Below are 9,847 nucleotides of genomic sequence, written 5' to 3'. Positions count from 1 at the left end.
GAAAAGAAGAAAATAAGAAGAATAAAGGATGGTGAGAAAAGAAGAAGAATCAACAAATGAGTAACCATCCTGAACGGAGTTGGCTTTGCAAACGCCGGTGCTGGGACACATATTTGCAGGTGGTAGCATTGGAGAAAATTTCAAATGTGATAGTGGTGGAAGAGAATAAGCGAAGAGTGAGAACGATGAGAATCAAAGCGCTAGCGTAAGGCATCATTAGACAGCGCTTTATGATAAAGCGCTGGCTTAAGTGCTCTTTAGGAAGCACTTTCTTATAAAATCGTTGGCGTATGACATTATTAGGCAGTGGTTTCTTATAAAAGCATTTGTGTGAGTCCTCTTTAGACAGCACTTTTTATTAAAAGCGCTAGCGTAAGATATCATTAGACAACACTATATCATAAAATTCATAGCATAAGTAAATAAAGGTGGGACTTTCTGCTAACAGTGTTGGTGTAAGTCTCTTTAGACATCATTTTTTTATACTTTCTTATAATAGTGTTAGTATAAGGCATCATTAGACAGTGCTTTATGATAAAAGCATTGGTGTAAGTTATCGTTAGATGTCCCTTTTCTACTAATAAGATTTGTTTTATATATACTTTAGACAAGATTCTCCCGATGCATATAATTATAAAACAATACAAGGAGAGTGAGCAATGAATACTCATAATTACTTTTTCAACGTAAAATTTGTGTTTAAATTTTAATAATCATATATTAATAATATATTGTAATCAATAAGAACTGTATTACACCAAAATATAATAAGAACCACTTTTAAAGTAATTGAAATTTTCATAAACTTCATATTCCCTCTTATACAAATTCAAAAGTACATATATGCAAAATGGTCATAACCTATATATTTTCAAAATTACAATAATATTATGTGCATGCTTGTCTGGATGTCTTCTTCTAAATCTTTTATTTTTATGCTTGCACATAAAATATTTAAGTGATATTTAATCCAAGAAATTACTTAAAAAATATTAAAACAAATTTGTTTAAACAGAAATACAATTTTTAACTTAAAGAAACTCAGTGACATATCAAATTCCCAAGCGAAAAACACCCGCATTTCTAAAGTAGCCAAAGAATAATAAATAAACTTAAAAGAAAATGCGATCAATTTATTAGTACTACAAAAATATTCCCCTTCTCTTCTTGTTTCATAAGAAACCCCTTCTTTCCCGCAATTATGCAACAAGCAAGCTTGATACTACTCATTTGCACCTAAAATGTTGGTTGTAAGGGGTCAACTTTCATAATCCACAATCATACAAGACAAAATTAAACAAAGAATTAAAAATCATAAAAATATGAATATATTATTTATTTTTCAAAAAACTTGATTCTCAACCACATTTAAAGATTACCACGAGCAAGATCATATATTTTTCATGCATTCACAAATTAACCCGCGTCCACGCGCATAATTTTAGAAAAAATTGAGAATATATTTTGAAAATATAATAAGTAATATTTTTGAAGTTTTAAATGGCAATTTTTCAATTTTATATTTTAAGTTTTTAATGTCAATTTTTTTAAAATTATAATAATTAATTAAATATTTAAAGTTTTTGGGAAAAAATAATTATTTCATAAAAATTTCAATGAAAAATATTTTATAATTTATATAAAATGAATAATTAAGATTTGCAAATTTTACCAAAAGAAGTTTAAAATTACATGATAGTGTTGAAATTTTTTATTATTATTAATTATAGTTAACAATAGATTTTAGGATAGTTGATGATATTAATTATAAATATTTTAAAGAATTATTATTAATATTATTACTATTAAAATTAAGCGCAGATAAAAGGCGTTAACATTTTTGATATTAGACATCACTTTTAAAAATAACATTACACGCGCATACAACAACGCCAAAGTCACCACAGTTCTTCCCAAAACCGTGGTGACACTTCTAAACTCATCTGATAACATTTTTTTATGTTTTAATTAAAAATTGTAAGGGTATAATTATGGTTACTTCCATTACCGTGGTGATACAATCAAGTTTTCTTGTGTTCGAACCTCAGCTTCCTCAATTAATTTATTTCTTTTACGTTAATGCGCACCTTTTCATTTTTATTTATATTTCAATAAAAAATAATAGGGATATCTCCACGGTTTTGTAAAACTGTTGTTACACAGTGGCGCTTCTTTATATATATTAAACACTAAGTTTCCATTTTTCCACTAATAAAAGAAACAACCCTAACACAAACGTCGTAGACATGATCAGGAAGAAGACACCAACATCTAAAGGGTTTCTACTTTAAGGTACATCAAATATTTTTGACATTATTGTTGTTCAGTTTTGTTTCAATGTCGCATTTGAAGATAAACTCATCCAAAGGTGTTTCTATGTCTTCTTCCGCTGTAAAATCTTGATCTGAAAATTTCTGTGATTGTGATGGTCGTATGGTTTTGTACCAATGCAAGAAGGGACAAAATAAAGGAAGTGTTATAATGAGGGAAATTGCAGAAAATGACGAAATGAGCGTTTGGTCTCTAGGCATAACTACAGGTCGTATTAGCAGCAACGGGCGATTGTAGTAGCCTTGTGGTTTTTTGTACCCGAGGTGTAAAAGTGTATATTTGGACTTAGGAGCTATTACGGGCCGTAGCAACGGCTACGGGCGACCGTAGTAGGTCACTGGTTTTTTAAATAGGCGAGTCGTTTCGTGCATAACTTGAGTTTTATGACTTCAATTGAGGCGCACTTTGAAGTGTTAGAAAGATGGCACGCAGTACTACCTCATGGTAATGTTCTAATATGTTAATAATATACATGAGGACATGATTATACTGTATTACTTGTTGTGTTAGTCTATTTGATGGTTAGTGACGATGAAAACATTTTTTATTATTGTGATTTAATAAATTAATGGTTACCCCTGGAGGATGGATGTTGATGTTGATGTTGAGATGATTATTGATGACAAATTATATAAAAATTTTACTATTATGTTACATTTTGATAATTGATTATTATGGTGAAATTAATAATTGATTGTGTTTGAGATGTTCGATTTTGAGATGGAACCATTGTTGTGACCACATATTAGTGTTAAATTATCGAGTTCAATTTAGTGGTGGAATTTTTGTCAAAGTTAACTGATAGAAATGGTGGTGATACCTTCATGTAGTTTTTTATGTGGAATTTCATGCATTCATGTAGAGAGGTGATAGGTGGAACTTCGATTCACTGACGAGTCCTGATCTAGAGATGTGATCAATGACGAGTCCTGATTAAGAGATGGAATCAGTAAGGAGCTCAAGTTTAGAGATGTAACCATTGATGAGCTTGGGGTTTAGAGATGGAACCCGTGGATGAATATATTAACATAACTCTGAACTTCCAAACGTTGGTACCTCATGCATCGAAATAGAGTCGAAGAGTCCATTACATACTCTTGTCGCATTGTGAATAATGAATGATTGATTTAATTGTGCTTTATATCAATCCTTATTGCATTATTCACCACTTTCATATTTTGAATGTATTTCTCACCCCCTGTTTGCTTGTTGTGGTGGCTTCACGCCTATGTTGCAGATACTCAAGTAGGGACTGAGAAGCCTTATATGTTATCTTATGGAAGATTGCTTGTGCCTTATTTGTTTATCGCTTTTTGTGTTTTGTTTGGTACTTGGTATCGCTCTGATAGTGTAACACTAGGTGGTGGGCTTGGTGCTTAGTTTTTCCTAAAAATATTTCTATTATTTTTCAAGTGTTTACTAGATAAGTGATAGGTCTAGTTTTATGGGTGGTCTATCTATGATTTGTTATTATGTAGCATGGTCAATTTGCTAATCCTTAAATGATAGCAGAAAGTTTTAACGTCTTGATGAAAAAGGCTACTGAATTAGGGAGGTATGCAGGGTACAAATTTGAGGCAGGTAATGAGAGGTTCTCACATTTACAATACGCAGATGATACACTGATCATAAGTGAAAAAAGGTGGACCAATATCTGGACTATTAAGGCAATATTACTTCTGTTTGAGGCGATGTATGGATTAAAAGTAAATTTACAAAAGCGTTTGATTGTCGGGATTAATATTCCTCAAGTCTGGATAGAAGAGGCTGCCAACATCTTAAACTGTAGCATCGAAACACTTCCATTCAATTATCTCGGTCTACGAATAGTGGCAGGCCCAAAACGGAAGGATGTTTGGGCCCAGGTGATAAGCTCGGTGAAAGCTAGGCTCTCTAAATGGAAGAACAAACACCTATCCATCGGAGGCCAGATTTTTATATTAAAGTCAGTATTGTATGCGATCCCGGTTTATTTCCTCTCTTTCTTCAAGGCTCCGACAAGTATTGTATCTAATCTAGAGTCTATTTTCAAACAATTTCTGTGGGGGGTTTGTGAGCAAGAGAGAAAAATTAATTTGGTTAAATGGGACATGGTGTATACACCAATTGAAGAAGAGGGGTTAGGGAAAATGGAAGTGGAAAGTTTCTGTTGAAAAGAGGGGGTATTTGGTACACTGCGTTACTAAATAGATATGAGGTGAATAGGTTGGATTGGAATCCAGTAGACTACAAATCATCAAGCTGGTGGAAAGATATAAGTCAAATATACTTAGGTGGGTAAGAAAGCTCGAGCGAATATTCGGTGAAAGAATTTTATAAAGGGTTAATGTCAGAAGATACCTCATCAATAGAGCATTATTGGTCGAAAGTTTGGAATAAGGCGATTCCTTTAAAAATATCTAGCCTAGTGTGGAAAATGTTTCATAATAAAATTCCTACAAAGGAAAATTTAGTTAAAAGGGAAATGTTAGTTCAACGGAGGATAGGTGTGTAGGTGAGTGTGGGAAGGAAGAGTCGGGATCTCATCTGTTCTTAGAGTGTCCTATTTTTGCAGGTGTTTAGAGTTCTATTTGCAAATGGATCAGAGTACTTATAGCGTTTCACAATGTTGGATGGCAGGACATGGAACAATTTGAAATTCTGCTTGGTGTAGGAAGAGCGATATCAAAAAAGCTTGTTATGATCTGGTTCGCATGCGTGTGGTGCATTTGGAAGTCAAGGAACAACAAAATTTTTTGGAATAAGGAAATCAATCTTCTAAAAATCATTGAAGAGGTCAATTTGTCATCTTGGAAGTGGTTAAAACTAAAAGCAAATTGGATAAAATATGATATAGGCCAATGGTATATGTCACCTAAAGCTTGCCTCAGTATCATTGCAGTTTGAATATTCTCTTTTATCGATGTTTGTAGATCAGTGGAAGTGCTTTTTAGCTGGAAGCCTATTTATTCTTCGAGTTCGGCGCCTTTCCCTTAAGCTGGAGGCTGGCTGTTCGTCATTCCAGTGCTGGTTCAGATCACAGTGGCAATTCTTTGGGGATATTTTCTTCGGTATCAGAAGCAAGTTAGAATGGTAATTAGGAGTTGGGGTGGAGCAGGTTATAGTCGATTATAATCAAGTATGTAGTAGAAATCAGAGTTTGTCTTAACAAGGGGTAATTGATCTGTGGCTTTTATGATTTGATATGCTTAATATCTGCTTTTGCAAGAGGGGAGGAATTCATTTTGGATAGGTCATGTTCTGTTAGTGCCTAGAAAGTGGTAGCTTGGTTGTGAATAGTATTGGTGTTGATTTTACAGTAGTGGATGTGTTATTCTTTGACATACGTACTCTAGGCTGATAGTGTCAAGAAAGTGAGTGGGTGTCTCGAGGTTCTCATGACAGATTACTTTTCTTTTGGTCAGAGTTATGTGATTTCGCGGTGAGATAATCGACAAGATTTGCAGGCGGAAAGCACTAGCAGTATTATTTTATGACGTGTTAGCTTGATTGAATAATGTGGCATTGATTTGGATTGTGTTGGTAGCAGATATGAGGTGTTTTTCCTTGTCTGGTAGGATGGTTACACTTAATTGTCTTTCAATGCAGCAGGGTGGTGAAAGACGCGGAGCCTGTGGGTTTTATCCAGAATTATGGTTACCGTATCGTGGTCGTTTGCCAATTTGAGGCCCCGGGCTGGAACGACTACTGGGACAGAAGTGAAAAGGGTGAATATTAGTTGTTGGATGGATACAGGGTGTTATTTTGCATTATCGGAAGTCAAAGTTTAGTTATGTAAGAATTGGAGATTGGATTGATGTTAAATAGGAAATTGTATCGAGTTTTGGGGGAGATTATTGACGAGTAAAGTCAAAGAGTTTACAAACTTAACAGAGTGATCTTGATTGTTGTCAATTTAAATTTTTGTGTGATCTGGTTTTGGGGAGAGAAGATATCTACAGGGATAAAATTAGGTGCTGCAGTATTTTTATTTTGGTTTGTAATAGTTTATCAGTTGGTATTCTGATGTAATGATGCTTACTACTTTGATGTACTCTTGCTTTGTATAGTTTTAGTAATATGAGGAACTTTTTGCCTTGAAAAAAAAAAGATATTTTTTTGGTAAATTCTTAGGTGGACACATACCTAAGAAATTCTTTTTCACACAACCAATCACAAAATTTTAATTAATTAAAAAATAAATATTGATTTTTCTCTCTCCTTCATAATCTCAACCACCCCATGAATCCAATTAAAAACAAAATTAAAATTAAAATAAATTTAAAAAGTACTCTTTCTTATTGGTTGTTCCTAAGAATGTGGATTTAGGATCGTGTTCATGCAAGAATTGCTCTTCTTAGGTACCCTATTGTTTTGAATAGGTACCTGTACCCAAATGAAGTGTATCAATTTTTTTTTAAACAAAAGAAAATATATTAAACCAAAAAAAGGATTACAAAACACAAGAGGGGAACCACACCAAAACCTCTTAAACACTAAGCCTTAGCCTAGGGGTACCATTCTTGTCTAGCAAGTAATCCTTTGTGATATCTTTATGCAAATGGTAAAACCAAGAAAACCTTTTGCTAATAAAACCTATATTTTCCAGAAAATCCGCACAAAAATTGGCTTCGCGGGAAATGTGAGTGATTCTAAAATCAATCCTAAGCGTGTAAGCCGAACACACAAGCCAACGAGATTTAACTTTCCACGACACTAAGTTACAATTAGTAAAAGCTAGAACAACCAATTTACAATTTGTCTCGATCCAAACTTTCTTCCAATTCATTTGGTGAGCTTTTTCAATAGCAATTATAGTGGCCATGAATTCAGAAACCACCGGAGTGCCTTCTCCAATAAACGCACTAAAGCTCAGGATGTGAGAAGCATGACAGTCCCGAAAGATACCACCACAAGCTGCCAAGGAACCCTTAGCCATGCCATCCACATTGTACTTGATCCAACCAAATAACGGAAGACACCAAAGAACATCAATTAAGGAAAGAGATTCACGGGGATTAATGGTGATGCCAAGACTTTTGAGAAAAGTGAAACTAAGAATAGAGTCATTGGCTTTCTTTTTGGTTAAGTTACCCACCAATCTTGCCCTAGCCATAATACTACTAACACAGGATTTCCAATTAGATTGCTTGTGCTCAAACCTTAACATATTTCTGGCTTGCCATATCAAATACAAAGCATGAAGCATCATAGACTTAACCACAGCCCTTGCTTGAGGACTCCAGTTATTCACCATGATTTGATAGCAGTCTGTGATTGAATTGATGGGAGTAGAACTAGAAATAAAAGCGCTTAGCCAGGTCCAAATGTTGCGGGCAAACTGACAATCAAAGAAAAGATTCAGGGTAGATTCACCCTGAGCACAGCAGAGGGAACATATTAAAGGAAAAGAGAAACCTCTGAGCTTTAAATTCTCATCAGTAGGGACCTTATTGTGGAGAAATCTCCAGCAGAACATGGAATGGACAGGAGCAGCATTCGGATCCCAAGGGAAGTTAAACATTTTATCAGCAACAGGTGGCTTCAACAGATTGTAGGCATGTTTGATAGTTAAAGCTCCATTCTCAATATCTTTCCAAGCCAACAAGTCATCCTTGCCCATATCAGTGACAGAGTACCTAGAGATTGAGTCCATGATGTTTGGCCTGGCTAGCAGCAAATTAGCAGGGAGGGACCACTGATTGTTCTTCCAAAAATCAGCAACTTTGTAAACCAAGTTATCATGGAATTTTTCAGGGATCTTGAATTTAAGAGCAAGAGGTTCACCTGCCCAATCATCCAGCCAGAAATTCACTTTTTGACCATTCCCTAATATCCAAACTGATTTGTCTTTGATCATGTTGAAATGCTCCTTGAAACCTTTCCACAAAGAAGACTTTATGGAGTAATTTATCATTTTCCCATGTCTTAACACTCGGGCTGCCAACACCTTAGACCACTCGCTGCTAGAGTTAAGGAACTGCCAGCAAGAGAAGAGGTTTGTGGCCTTGTTGTATTGCTTCAAAGAAATGATTCCCAGCCCACCCTCAGTAGTTTTCTTGCAGCATTTCTTCCAGGACACAGTAACCATTTTTCTGGTCTCCACATTGCCACTCCAAATAAAATTTCTGGTCCAAGATTCTATGCTTTTGATGATGCTTATAGGCCAGTCATTAATAGTGATACTGTGAACCAACATACTTTGAATGACAACCTTTACCAAAAGCACCCTACCTGCCATAGATAAGAGCTTAGCCTTCCATGTTGCTAGCTTCAATTTAATTTTACCTGCAATAGAGAGGAAATGAATTGCTTTAGGTTTCCCTATAAAAATTGACACCCCCAGATAAACAAAAGGAGGGGATGCTTTCTTGAAACCAACAATGTCAGCAAGAGTGATATGTTTATCCTGAGACAGGCCACCAGCATAAATGAGGGATTTGTATTTGTTGCAAAATTGGCTAGAATTAAGAGCATACTCCTCAAGAAGATCAGAAATAGCCTTAAGGTGATTTAGTAGCAGAGTTAAGAATCACCTTAATCCAATGACAAAACTTACTATTGAATCCAAAGCAAGCTAAAGTTTCAATGAGAAAATCCCAATTTAGAGTATCAAAAGCTTTAGCTATGTCAATCTTAAGAGCAACATTGCCTCTGTAACTTTTATTACCTAAGATATTTATAACTTCAGAAGTGAGGCATATGCCTTCTTTGATGTTTCTACCAGAGATAAAGCCCTTTTACTCAGGAGAAATGAGGGAAGGAAGGGTGGAAGCTAACCTGTCTGCTAGAATTTTAGATATGAGTTTGAATTTAAAATTGGCCATAGCAATTGGCCTAAACTGATCAATGTTATTAGCCTCCTGACTTTTTGGAATCAAAACCACACTACTAGCATTAAAGTTGGGCAGAATCCACCCCTACAAAAAGAACTGAGATATAGCATTTATAACATCAAATTTAATAACATTCCAATAGTGCACATAGAAAAAGGCTCCCAACCCATCAGGCCCAGGGGCAGAGTTGATGTTAAGGTTGGAAACAACATTAAAAATCTCATCAGGACTAGGAAAACTGGTTAGCATAACATTGGTTTTCTCATTAACCAAGTTAGGGATCACTCTCTAAATAAGGTTAGAGTTCTGCCTCCCCAAATTGGAGTTGAAAAGCTTAAAATAATGATTCTCAAGATGATCCTCCAAGATCTTTTGGTCGTACTCCAGCTTGTCATTGATTTTCAAGCAAGAGATCAGGTTATTTTTTCTTTTGATTTTGGCATAGGTGTGATAAAACTTGGTGTGTCTGTCACCATGGAGATGCCAATTAAGCTTGGACTTCTCCTTCCATAATTCCTCCTCTATACTCAAAGCCAAATTGAGCTCATGCTGAGCCTTAACCTCTTTTTCATGTAAACTGTCAGAATAACCATGGTCCTCAATCTCTAATTGGATATCCTTGAAGGTTATTCTCAGCCTGAGTGGTTTTTAAGTGAACATTTCCAAAAGTATCCTTGTTCCAAGACTTGAGTCTACTCTTA

The sequence above is a fragment of the Vicia villosa genome, linkage group LG3, assembly GCF_029867415.1.
Source record: "Vicia villosa cultivar HV-30 ecotype Madison, WI linkage group LG3, Vvil1.0, whole genome shotgun sequence".
NCBI classification, from domain to species: Eukaryota; Viridiplantae; Streptophyta; class Magnoliopsida; order Fabales; family Fabaceae; genus Vicia; species Vicia villosa.
This window is presented reverse-complemented; position numbering follows the sequence as displayed.